The sequence below is a fragment of the Scyliorhinus torazame genome, chromosome 5 (genome assembly GCF_047496885.1).
Source record: "Scyliorhinus torazame isolate Kashiwa2021f chromosome 5, sScyTor2.1, whole genome shotgun sequence".
NCBI lineage: Eukaryota > Metazoa > Chordata > Chondrichthyes > Carcharhiniformes > Scyliorhinidae > Scyliorhinus > Scyliorhinus torazame.
Genome location: NC_092711.1, coordinates 214587890 through 214602042, shown reverse-complemented (window position 1 = coordinate 214602042; position 14153 = coordinate 214587890). Strand labels below are relative to the sequence as shown.

The 14153-nt window shown below is 48.6% G+C and overlaps 1 protein-coding gene across 3 annotated transcripts in view; it reads left to right on the top strand.

The window, feature by feature from the left end:
• The window catches only part of LOC140420938 (connector enhancer of kinase suppressor of ras 2), a 986283-nt gene that overhangs the window by 503239 nt on the left and 468891 nt on the right, over positions 1 to 14153 (top strand). The window lies entirely within an intron of this gene.

The following is a 14153-nucleotide window of genomic DNA, read 5'->3' as shown; positions in this document are numbered from 1 at the left end:
ATAGCACTAAACGACATAGGGTCAGATGATGTGGAGTCTGTGTGGGTAGAGTTGAGGAACCACAAAGGCAAAAAAACCAATATGGGAGTTTATGTACAGGCCTCCTAACAGTGGTCAGGACCAGGGGCACAAAATGCACCACGAAATAGAAAGTGCATGTCAGAAAGGCAAGGTCACAGTGATCATGGGGGACTTTAATATGCAGGTGGACTGGGTAAATAATACTGCCAGTGGACCCAAGGAAAGGGAATTCATTGAATGTTTACAGGAGGGCTTTTTGGAACAGCTTGTGATGGAGCCCACGAGGGAACAGGCCATTCTGGACTTAGTGTTATGTAATGAGCCAGACTTGATTAAAGATCTTAAAGTAAGGGAGCACTTAGGAGGCAGTGATCATAATATGGTCGAATTCAATCTCCAATTTGAAAGAAAGAAGGTAGAATCAGATGTAAAAAGGTGTTACAGTTAAATAAAGGTAACTACAGGGGCATGAAGGAGGAACTGACGAAAATCGACTGGGAGCAGAGCCTAGTGGGAAAGACAGTAGAACAGCAATGGCAGGAGTTTCTGGGAGTAATTGAGGACACAGTACGGAGGTTCATCCCAAAGAAAAGAAAGGTTATCAGAGGGGGGATTAGGCAGCCATGGCTGACAAAGGAAGTTAGGGAATGCATCAAAGCAAAAGAGAAAGCCTATAATGTGGCAAAGAGTAGTGGGAAGTCAGAAGATTGGGAAGGCTACAAAAACAAACAGAGGATAACAAAGAGAGAGATAAGGAAAGAGAGGATCAAATTTGAAGGTAGGCTAGCCAGTAACATTAGGAATAATAGTAAAAGTTTCTTTAAATACATTAAAAACAAACGGGAGGCAAAAGTTGACATTGGGCCGCTCCAAAATGATGCTGGTAATTTTGTGATGGGAGACAAGGAAATAGCTGAGGAACTGAATAAGTACTTTGTGTCAGTCTTCACAGTAGAAGGCGCCGATTCTCCGCACCTCGGAGAATCGTGCGCCGGCGTCGTGGCGCGGTTGCGGCGATTCTCCAGCCCGGCGCGGGACTCGGAGAATCGTCCCCATTAACTCCCAAGCTTTTGCTTAGTTGGAAAAGGTGCAATGTGTGGACATGCTCTTTCTGTCTCAAAACACCGTGTCGAACATTACATGTTATTCTGCAACTGGACAACACTTGTTGAACAATCCTGATTGTGCTAAGAACATCAATTTAAGATTATCGGTCGGGCTCACAGTGTGGCTCATTTCCGTATGCTAGAAGTTACATGCATTCACACAGGGCCTGTCCTTTCAGCTAGCAGTGAAATATCCGGAAATCTCCTGAAACACATGACTTCTCAGAGACATACAAGTCACTAATGAAATTGTCAGACGCATTTTGAGTACCAAAGGGTTGTCACCGGTATATTTACATGACTTCAGCACGTTCACATGATGCTCGATTTTGGGAATGAAAGTCGAGCACCATGTAACATAAAACAGGCGGCTGATCCATAATGACTAAGTTTCTTATGACTGCCGAAGAACCATCTCACCCCCTCAGTACTTAAAACTCATCGAAAAATGGTTTAATTTGTGATAAATTTAGGTAAGTTTTAATTATTCGCTTATGATACTTGGGTTTTGTTTCCCTGTCATGTTACGATCCTTGGCATCGATCTTTAGTGGAGAAACCTGGGGCGTCATTCTCCGCCGGCGGGAGTCTCCGTTTTGCCGGCGCCCGGGGGTTTCCCGACGGCGTGGGGCTGCCCCACAATGGGAAACCCCATTGACCAGCCGGTGTTACGGAGACTCCCGCCGGCCGGTCGGGGCAGAAATGTGGCGGGGCGGGTCGGAGAATTTCGCCCCAGATAGCTGATAGGACTTTCAAAATCGTTGCAGCAAAATACGATAGATGCTGTAAATCTGAAAGGAAAGCAGAAATTGCTGGTCCCAGTAGGTCAGGAAGCATCTGCGGAGAGCGGAAGATAGCGTTAATGGCTAAATTTTGGTCCACTGACCAAGGTTCAGAATGAAGGTCAGAGAGCCCAGAAATACCGGCACTGGGGATTTTCCAGTGAACCTCCAGTTTTCCGATATGACGGGTGGCCTACATGCCCTCCATGCCTGCCTCCGTGGTTTAAAACAAAGTCCATCCCATAAAGAGGTTTCTCCCCACCCCCTTCCCCACAGTGGTGGTCAGGTTACTTTTTCTGTTTTTTATTTAAGATTTATAAGCAGCGTCTGTCAGCAGCTGTCTCGTTGAAGCATCCTCCCAGTTACTTAGCTTGTTTGCACAGCCAGGTGCTCCCCTGAGTCTGGAAGGCCCCATATTTTACTCTCCTGCTTCAAGGGCCTGCCCATCACAATTAATTGGACAGGGAGCCTGTCTCCATGCCAACTAAAGGCTCACCCTTGTGAAATCCTGATTTCCACCTTTAAAAATGGTGGCATATTTTCTTCAATCCTTAAATTTAGAAATGTTCCAATCCTCCATCAATCAGTTGCGCAGCAAACTCGAGGTAAGATGAAAATAGAATGGTTAATTTATTTTTAGACACACACACACACACACACACACATGAATTTGAAACACCCATCCCATTTTTACACTCACACAATAAATGGGGGATAAGGAAAAACGAAGAGGATTCAGGGCACGACCACAATAAAAATACAAGTATAGTTTTTACACGTGTCCAGAGTCCGCAATCATGAGTAAACTGGAATGTTCCTTCTGAGCGGAAGTTGGCTGATTGTAGAATGCTCCTTATTTCCAGAGCGAGACTTCCGTGATGGGAGAAGAGATGTAGAATGGGTTAGTCTGGAGGCATGAGTTTAGATTCCAGCACTTGACATGTTTGGTGAGGGCCAGAGTTCTTTTTGCTGCCACTGGCTTGATGATAGAGAGCACAGGTTAATGCCTGCAGTTCGGTTGGAGGTCTAAAATAGTAACTGCCGTAATGCAGTTCCACTGGCTGATATCACAGTGCAGCTTGGGAGCTGTTATGTGACATACCTCCTCAATATTGGACACAGACGGTGCATTCCGAAGGCGGGAATCTTGAGGTGTTTCCTTGGAGTCAGGGGGCTGGATTCTCCGCCCGCCATGCCACTTTTCTGCCTCGACGCGCCGGTGGGATTCTCCGGTCGGTCAATGGGGTTTCCCGTGGTGGGGCAGCCCCACGCCGTCGGAAAACCCTTGGGCTCTGGCAAAATGGAGAGTCCCGTTGGCGGAGAATCCTGGCCACGATTCCTTTGTTCTAGGAGTAAAATTGTTTGAGGTTTGCTGGCACAGCCTCACCCTTCCCGTGGCCAGTGTTACTTTGAAACTCCAACGCAGCAGGTGACCAGCTAAAGACAAGGGGCGGGATTCTCCGGTTCCCCAGCCACGTGTTTCTCGGTGGAGCACCAATTCCCTGGTGGCAGGATTCTATCTTCCCGCCGCTTGGCAATGGGATTTCCCATTGAAGCCACCCCATGCTGCCGAGAAACCTGCGAGTTTGCTGCCGGTGGGAAAAGTGAATTGCAAGGCCGGAAAATTCCAGCCATGTTGTCAACACAGCCATTGTCCATTTTTAAAAAGCACAAAAAAAAGATGGGATCAAATGGGCGAAGCACTAACTGCGGTAGCAAGCCAGACTTGCCGGGTGCTTCTCGACGGCTGATCCAGTGAGACCACGACCGGTTTCTAACATCAATTAGGGTCGGTAATGATGCCCCATGGACTTCACGGCGGAAATGCTTGTTCCGCCACCTGAACTGCGCCTGCCATCTCCCCACTAATGAGGGGGAGCAGCTCTTAAACCTCTCCCTCTGAGCAAAGCCTGGGTGGCCACATGGGCCTTGTTCTATCGGATTTTGGCATCGGTCTCCGGTCTCCGTACTGGCGTCATTAGCCAGGACCTCAGCGGTAACTTCCTTACCCCCAAGAGCCAACCCATCATCCTGGGGTGTTCCTCAAAAATGCCAGGGATCTACGACTGCCCCAGGATGTAGCTGTCGTGCATGCTCCCAGGGTAGGCTTGATCCGAGGTTGGTGGTCACACGTGAGTTGAATGTTTTGGGATTGGAATGCCCTCCTGTTGATGAAGGGCACTCCCGGACCGCGTGGTTGACATGCTGGCCATCTATTACCCCCTGGGCCTGGGGTATCCCGACGATTGCAGAGAATCCTGCTGCCTGTGCATCTTATTGAACTTGGTCCAGGTCAAAGTTTATATAGTTAGCTGTCCGGGCAAACAGGGTATCTGTGACTTCACGGATGCACTTGTGGGCTATAGGTTGTGAAATGCCACACAAGTCCCTGCTTGAGCCCTGGAATGAATCTTACGTGTAGAACGTCAGGGCTGTGGTGACCTAAATGGCCACCAGGTGGGGTAGCCTCCTCCTCCATGGAGTGCTAAGTCTGCAAGGACATGGCACAGGTACCGGACCGTTCCCTTGGTGAGGCGGAGTCTCCTACGGCACATGCTGTCCATCATCTCCTCAAAAGGCCAATAACGCCTGTACACCGCAGACAGTCGCCGGCCTCCCCCTCTGGGTTCCTCCCCGGCCTGATGGGCAGCTGTGACATCCGGGTGTGGGGCGTGCCCCTGCAGATGGGATGACGCTTCGAGCCTTCTTTGATGCTGCTGTCGTGATATCCCCAGTGCTGAGGCCCAGCTCTAGGGTGTTTGATTGTTGGCTGCTGCTTAGGTGGTGTTGACACCTTCAGTTCAGTTCTGGCAATGTATCCAAGCATGTCTATCCACAGGAATCCACTTGAGAATGTTTTGTTTATTAAATGGTCAACAGCTACAAAGATTTGAAAATCAACGACCTAACATTCCACATATAACATTAACCATTAAACAATAAGGAAACATCACCATTCCAGAAAGCCGTGGGCAGCACGGTAGCACAAGTGGCTAGCACTGTGGCTTCACAGCACCAGGTTCCCAGGTTCGATTCCCCACTGGGTCACTGTCTGTGCGGAGTCTGCATGTTCTTCCCGTGTCTGCGTGGGTTTCCTCCGGGTATTCCGGTTTCCTCCCACAGTCCAAAGACGTGTAGGTTAGGTGGATTGGCCATGCTAAATTGCCCTTAGTGACTAAAAAAAAAAGGTTAGGAGGGGTTATTGGGTTATGGGGATAGGGTGGAAGTGAGCGCTTAAGTGGGTCGGTGCAGACTCGATGGGCCAAATGGCCTCCTTCTGCACTGTATGTTCTGTGTTCCATATCATCTCATTTTCACACACAAAACCAAACACACGGTATCACCCCTCGCGGGTTCTTCAACAGAAACTGAGGTTCAGCCTGAGAATATGTTATGAGGTCCAGGGTTTTGTCGTGGAACTGATCTGTCCATCAATGTTTGACTAATTCCACGTATCAGTGCCATTCTCCATCCAGGAGCCGCAGCTGTGCAGGCCCTCCCACACGGCCTAATCTCACCGGCATCAAATCCTGGCATCCACATGTTCCACTGGCGCTCAAGGTGCAGTTGAGCATCTGTGACTTCCACCGTGTTTAACCTGAAGTGACGTGCCAGTTACATGCAGCACTCACCACACCATCAACAAAAGCAACAGCAATCTGTGAAAGTATTTCTTCAACGGCTTTAGCAGGTGGCCCATTTGGAACAATGTCACGCACCAGGTCCTGCAGTATCTTCTTGCCTCAAATTAGATTGCTTTCTGTCCCCATATGCCCCTCCACCCCCCCCCCTCCCTAGGCCCAGTGTTCCAGGACCCAGGTACCTTAAAAAAAAATTGTCCTTTTTTCCAGCTGCAGAAAAGCAGCCATCAGGCATTTGCAGCCAACAGCAGGAACAAGCAGCAAACAACCTGCAGCTGTGAAGTGCTCGCACAACTAACATTGTCATTTCTCTAATAGCAATAGCCTCACAGTCAGACGGAGATAAATTGACCTTCACATATTGCCACGGACAAGGCTCTGTCCTGAGGGTGTTTGGTGGGACAGACAGGCAGCAGCTGATGATGCCCCTGTTGTGGGTGTACACAAATAGTGCCCTGAGCCCCTTGCCCCCCCCCGAACCAGGGATGACTCCACAGCGATGGCGCCTATCCCCCCCCCCTCTCACCTGCCTCCCCCACCCCCCTCCCTCCCAGGGGCTCCCTCCCTAAAAGCCATTAACAGGGCACTTCCCCCTCTAATGCCAGCAATAGAACTTCCCCTCGCTCCAATGAAAACAACGGGGTCTCCCTCCGCCATGCCAATAACGGGGCTCTCCCCCACCATGCCAACAGTGAAGCGCTCCCTCTGCCCCCCAATGGCAACAATGGCGCTCCACCCCCCCCTACCACAATGGGGTCTTCCCCTCCGACAAAGCTAACAACTGGGCACTCCACTCTCCCTGCCCCCCCCCCCAGTGCCAAAATCGGACCCCCACACTAACCTAAGAGGCATTGCTGCACTCCCCTCTCTCACTCCCCCCCCCCCCCCCCCACCTCTACAGGCACCGGCTCTTCCCTCCCCCCTACCCTCCCACTATTGTAGGCAATGGGGCTCTCCTCTCTTCGCATCCCCCCCCCTTTGCTGACATTGGTCTCTCTCCCCACCTTGCAGGCATTGGGGCGACCATCACAGTCTCGGGGGCATTTTCCACAGTCTCCTCCCTCTCGTTCCCCCCACCACTGCAGTCTCAGCAACCCTCTTAGGCATCAGTCCTTCCCAACACCCATAAGGGGGAGCCCTATTCCATGTGGCCGCCCAGAGGGCCCACATTTTCACAGCCCCGGCACAGGTTGGCACTGCCAAGTTAGCGGTGCCAGGTTGGCTGTGCCAACCCGTACCAGCCTGGCTGTGCCAACTTTTACTGGGGCAGGACCAACCTGCATCATGTTATGGGCCAGGGTTTAGAGAACCCCAAAGTGTATCATGGAGTTCACCTGACCCACAACTTTTAATAGATTGTGGTATGGAGAGCACACGGCCCACTCTACAGGTGTGGTACAGCAGAAATGGAAAAGTATTTTTCAAAGCAAAACAATGTTTATTCTATGAACTCAAGTTAACCTTTTTAAAACATACAGTGAACATCTTAGCAACATTAATTCAAATACAATCCCCAAAGAATACAACACTACGTAATCCTTTAAGCTTTCCTTTAAACTTTCATACGACTTAAAAACACCTTTTAACAGAAACACATTAGGTTTTCACTCACGACTGGGAACATTTATAATTCTGAATTCACCAAATGATCAAGTGATAGTCTTTTCATAGCAGAGAGATCAACAGTACACCTGCTCTGTCTGGCATCAGCTCCAACACTGAAAACGAAACTAAAACACACCATGCAGCAAACAGCCTAAAATGAAAGTAAAAAGCTGACACAGCCCAGCTCCACCCACTCTCTGACATCACTGCAGTAGTAAACATCCATTTCTTAAAGGTACTCTCATTACAGATATTTATATACACACCCATTGATAAACATCATTTCTTAAAGGTACTCTCACATGACAATCAAGGGCAATGCCGTGCATTTCCCTGTCCTACTGGGGTTATACTTACCTTGGCGCTCCCCACAGGATTCCCTCAACTGTTTTGTGTCATCACACATCTGTTCGTGAACCTCGCCAATGGAATGTTCTGTGACGGGGCATAATGTGAAGAGGAGGCCCTTTCAACATGTGTAAGATGTATTCAAATGAGGCTCCTGCCCAGAAAAAGGGCCATACACGAGGCGGAGCGGTGGGGAATGGGAAATGCGATTGTTTCCCAATTGTCGCCGATGGCGAACATGGGCTCAAATCCGTCCCCAATCTTTTGAGTCCAGGTGACTCTTCTTCAGGGCTAAAAGGAGGGAAAGTATGATGGATTGGACACTGCATAAGAGGAGCTGGAGCAGATTAGACGGTCAGTAATTGTTGGGAGCTAGGATATTATTTGGTAGTTGTTCTGTTTTTGTCTCCTGTGTGATAACTATATATTTAAGCTGTTAGTTTGAATGGAAAGTAAACATAACCTCTTAACCTACTTTTCTTCAAAGAAACTAATTGTTCTGTAATTGTAATTTTAGATTTGTGATAATTCAGTTCATTGTGCCTCAAGCTTCTGTTTCTCACTCTCAGTTTTCAGAAGGTAATTTAAGCATTTTCTGTTGTGATAAGATTCATCATTGACTTGATTAAGGTTGTTTGTGGTAACAAGTAAACACATAATTATAACAAAATAAGGGCAGTTCTGTGGAAACAGATTTCATTGCTTCAATTCCTCAAACAGACAGACAGTTTGTTAGATTAACTTACAAATGGAGAGCTCGATTCAGCGGCCTTGTCTCGCCCAATTGGTGTCAGGACGAGGCAACTGAATCTCGCGAGCGGCCACTCGTGAGATTCGCGACGCTCAAGACGTCTCACAAAATTCAACGGTGTCCCATCAGACTTTGCAATCTGCAAAGGGTGCCAAGGTGCCACTTCCAGGCTGGCAGGGGCACTGTCAGGGTGCCAGGTTGGCAGTTTCAAGGTGCCGGAGCGCCAGGTTGCCCATGCCAGGGGTTGGGCCCCTGGGTACCTTGCCCATAAGAGGTGGGGTGATGGGGCTCGAGCACCCCGGAAGAGGTAAGTTGGGTGAAATAGGGGAGTTCCAGAGGCCGCGGTCGGGTCACTGAGCAGGGTCGAAAGATCGGGCTGTCTTTAAAAATGGCACCCCAATTCACGACTAGCCTTCCTGCACTGGCGGGCTGAACAGGAAATGACTGAAGTGCTGTTGACTAGCAGCATCGAGAAATACGCTGCTAAATGCCCCGAAACCGTACGTAGAAAATTTTAGATGAATCGCGCCCGGAGTTTGTTTAGCTCCATAACTTGTTTCCCTCCATAACACAGAGTTAAATTTTTTTGTTGACAAAAACAACCAAACTGTTTTCATTTTTCTTAAGAAAAAAGCAAATTAGTGTGGATGCTGAAATCAGAAAATACTGGGCAATCTCAGCAGGTCTGATAGCATCTGTGAAGAGAGAACCATAGAATTCCTACAGTGCAGAAGGAGGCCATCAAGACTGCCGAAACCTCTGAAAGATCCCGGGCCCACTAACTCGCTCCATCCCCTTACTCACATCCCCGAGACAAATCCCCTGGACACTAAAGGCAATTTAGCATGGCCAATCCACCTAACCTGTACATCTTTGGACTGTGGGAGCATCTGGAGGAAACCCTCGCAGACACAGGGAGAAAGTGCAGGCCCCGCCCAGATAGTGACTCAAACCTGGGTCCCTGCCGCTGTGAGGCAGCAGTGCTAACCATTGTGCCACCATGCCGCCCGTAGAAGGGAGCTAACGTTTCAGGTCGAGGTGACTCTTTGTCAAAGCTGGAGAGAACTGGAAATAGGGTGAAGATTTACGCTGTTGTGGGGCGTGGAGCAATGGGGCTGGATAGAGGGTCAGAGATAGGTCGAGATTGACAGATGTTCTGGCCAGAAGGATAAAGGGAGTGTGTGGGGAGGATCAAGGGTTAGAACAAAGGTAAGCAGTGTGTAAAAGGACAACTAGGATCAACGAACAGATGGTTCAGGTGGGGTGGGGTTAGGCAAAGGGGACAATGGTGAGGGGAAAATGGATCGTTGGAAGAAATGAAAATCAATTGATGGAAATAAAAATGGGGTAAAGATAAAGGAGAGAGTTCACACTCTGAAGTTGTTAAGTCTGGAAGGCTGTAATGTGCCTAATTGGACGATGAGGTGCTGTTCCTCCAGTTTGCACTGGGTTTCACTGGAACAGTGCAGCAGGCCAAGAATTGACATGTGGACATGAGAGCAAGGACATTGCACATGTGCAGTACCATCTCCTTGTTGAGGGGGAGCTTCCTGTGACACATGCTATCTGACATCAGTTAGAAAGGCCAGCGAGGCCTGTACATCTTGAGCCATCACTGGCCTCTGCCTCTCCCTGGCCTGAAGGGCGGTTGGGTCCTGCACATGGGCCGTTGCCTTGGGCCTCTGTTTCCGCTGCCTCCTCCAGCATCTGGCCTGCCAGCAGCATCGCGTGGGCAGCTTCTGCGGGTTCCACAGTATCACCCATAATGTGGTATGTATAAGGAATTGGAGAGAGTGAGAGACTGACAATCAGCTAGGGCTTCCAACCCAGACCTTCACTCTCACATCCACTGCTGTCCCTGCATACGCATCCTCAGCCGCAGCTGGGGCCCCGTGGGCACTGGACCCCAGACCCTGTACCCCATACATTCACTGGAAACTTTACCTGGACCAATCGCTGGTTCCCTCCCCGATCCACACACACACACACACACACACACACACACACACACCCTCTGGTCATGGGGATGTCCCGAATGCCTTGACCCAGTTCTAGGATGTCAGAATGTTGGCTGCTGCCTCTTTGGTGTTGATGCCTCCAGAGTTCAGGTAAAGTGTCCGGCCTCACAGCCTATTCGGGACGCTCGTCAGCAACAACCACCTGCTTCACAGCTTGGGAGCTGTGAAATGCTCACATTATGGAAATTGCCAATTCCCTATTAGCAATAGCCTTCAGATGTGCTACTAGCCACTGCCACGGTCAGTGGGAGTTAAAATAACCATCACCATATTAGCACGGCAGGACGCTGTCAATGGGGGTGTTCGGACAGACAGGCAGTAACTGGAGTGCCCCCATTATGCCGGGCCCGTGTGCGCTGGACCACCTACCCCTCACAGCCCAGGGGTGACCCTCCACCAATGGCAGCCCATTCCCCCCTCGACCGAGCTTGCCTTTCCTCCCTCCGCTGCACATCCCCCCCCCCCCCCCCCCCCCCCCCTCCCGCACACTGGGACAGCAGCCCCAGTGCCCCCGGGCTCGCTGCTCAATTTCGAAGATGGCTACTCAACTCCTCGGATTTCCACAGCAGCCACTGTGCTAGCTTCACATTTTTAAATAGGTACACTGAATGGCAGCCAAGTGATTACTCACTGGGGAGGCGGTTAGATCACTGGTGACCATTTGATAGGTTGTCTTTTTCGTTAATGGTATGGAGATTGGACTTAATTGGTAATTATTGGTTTCTCGCCACAGCATGGCGTGATCTGGATCTCGCCAACGGGAGGGGCCGGTTCGATTGGAAACCAGTTGGCCCCCAGCGTGGCTCCCGATTTTAGCCTCACCCGCGATCTAACCGGCCCATTCGTTTTTGCACCCGCCGTGATCACGCCCATTGTCTTAATACAGGAAACTTGAAACTTTACAAGTTTAAGCATGTTTACAGTTTGACACAAACATAGAATGCCTAATAAGATTAATTACATGTTAATGTAAATTTAAAAGTTTACAAACAGTAATTTGGATGATTACCAAAGTAATTAGATGCTAATAGCTGTGTGTCATCCTAGCAGCCATTTAGGGATCCATGCGCTGCCTAGAAAATCCCAAGCCATTTAATGGTGTTTAACTCACTAACAATGCACTCACACTACACATTTAATATTAGTTCAAGTCCGTTTTGGCCTCCGACCTTGTGTTCTTCAAATTGAATGTCGCTGACACACTGCAGCGAGACTGTCTCCCTCGGGGAGTTCCATTTCGCTTTGCTCTGGCATCAGATCAGACCCTGGCACCAAATTCTACGCTTCAATAATCCTTCAGTCGGAAGGGAGATTTCTTTGTACCATAACTAAACTTGTCGTACGAATACATTGCAAGAAGCTATTCTGCTGTGATTCTGTTCACTGAGGTATAAATAGTATCACTAACATTCTGCTTCTTTCAGATATTTCAGATATTTCAAACAAAAAAAAGTCTTGAACTACTAGCCTTGACTTTGCCTAGAGCAGTGAGCTGCAAGGTCGTTGACGGTAAATAAATCGAGGCAGGTTTTCTTGAGATCTCTGCCCACAGGCTGGTTTGAATCATAGTACCATGACCTTCACCAAGGGTAAGGGCAATGAGACAGTTCATGAATCCATCCCAGCTGCAACAGGGAGTGAGCCCTGTGCCGCTGGAACCGATCTGATCCACACCGACCTTTCAGCCAATTAAACCAACAGGCTCCCTCAAGGATTCTAAGTTGCATGGCTTTTACAGGCATGCTGTAGCCTGGAGCTATGGATGGTATAGGCTCCAAGTCCTTTCCATCACATGGTTGACCAAGGATCTCTCCCACTCATATTAGCTCAACAGCTACCATTGGCGGCTGGTGGAAAGATTTGCAAATCGATATGCAACCGATTTGATCGCAAACCTTCCTTGACCATCAAGTCCTGTGGTGGGACTCGAAACTTGTTTTATTTTAAGGGGCAATTTAGCATGGCCAATCCACCTACCCTGCACATCTTTGGGTTGTTGGGGTGAGGGCCACGCAGACACGGAATGTGCAAACGCCACACGGCCAGTGACCTGGGTCTTCGGCGCCGTGATGTTGCAGTGCTAACCACTGCGTCACTGTGCCACCTCGAACCTTGTTGTGTCTGTTTTCTGATGTGGTTTCTAAAGAGTGCCAATTTAAATTGGATGAAACCGTAGCAAAAGACTCACAATTTTGTGGGATTAAATTTCTGAAAAGAAAAATATTTCATTTTTCAAATGGCAACCCTTTGACGGAATTCCCCAGATTGCTGGACTTGCTCTGATCTACTTAAAACGAATATATTTTCAATGGCTCATTGCACAGGGAAGTTGAGTTGTAATGACATTTATAGCTAGAGACATTTATAGGATCATAGGAAAATGATGGACAGGAGCACACCAGCGGGTCCCTTGAGCCTACTCCATGCTCATACAGCGCAACTCTCATTGCTTGCCATCCGCTCAGAGCCACATTATCTATGGGGAGAGGCAAAATTGCAAAGGAAAACGGTTTGGCACTTCAGAAGAATGCATCTAGGAAATTCCTCTCTGACCCCGGAAAGCCCTTAAAACAATTTCTAGCAGAGGAGTGAGCAGAATCATCTGATGCATAGTCGACATCCTGTACATTGTGATATAAACCACAATTTGCCCAACACCCGTGTAAGCACGCAGTAAAACTGCATTTGCTGCACAAACTGAGAACTCGCTCCAAAAGCCTGTGACTCTGTGAAAGAGAAGAGCTTTGTTGTCTAGCTTTGCTCTGTATTTATGCAGCTTGTACGCATGTTACCTGGTCCCCCCTAATTTAGATGACTTGTGTTGCTAACTTTGGTTGGCTCTGTTTCTATAACCTTTGCTCTAGAGTCGCCAGGTATCTTTATGATACCGCCACGAGGTTCAAGTTCAAGTGCTGATCAATAACTCAACACACCAATTAGTAAGATTCAAATCAAAACACATTTATCATACACAGTAAATCACTACTCATGCATAAACTCTACTTTCTAGACTATTCTCTATCACTAAAAGGCCTATACGTAGCTTCGGAATTGGCCCACCAGGTCAGGGGAACAAATGGCCTTTCGTTCGATCTGAGTCTGCAGGATTCAAAAGCTGGTATGGACTGGTAGCTAGGAGCGCCTATCTTGTAGCGTGCATTGACTGGAGACTTACTTGGTTGATGCGGCAGCTTACACAGTTCACTCTCACGGATTGATTCGAGTTGCTGTGTGACCCTGCCAAGAAGACTGATTTGAACTTGGGGACTCTATTTTATAGTCCCATAGGGCTTCCCGCCCCTTTGGGTGGACCCCGTACCTGGTTCCAAGTGATTGGACTATGTTCCGATCACTTGGATCGATTTCTCCAATACTGGAGTTGTTCCCTGATCGTTGGGCGGTCCCTAAGTGTCCGTTGGCCTTCCTTTGTCTGGCTTGGCCTTATTCACCTTAAGAGTTTCAATTGTGCCCGGGGATCGCTCATTAATATGCAGATGGCTGCTGGTTTCAGTGCTGTCTGGGCTTTTGCAAGTTCTAATACACAGGATTTCTGCTAGTTTTTGCCTGTGTTGGCTGAATTTCCCTATGGTCTTTTCGGTTCTCCATTCTAAGTCGGGAAGTAGCCAACCCAGGTGGCTACACTTGAACAGAGCTTAGTCATTTCAATATTTAAAGACGTTGATCACATCTCCCCAAAATCTATCCTTTACTATTGCAAAAAGAACCAATGATGCATGCCTTTTGAGCAAATTAAAGGCCTTTAAGCAACTTAATTAGTAAAGGTTGCATGATCTTTTGCTAGAATCCCTATGTTATTCACAATATAAGGAAACCAAAACTAGGTGCTTATTCTAGATGAGGCCTTACCAAGGTCTGTGCAAG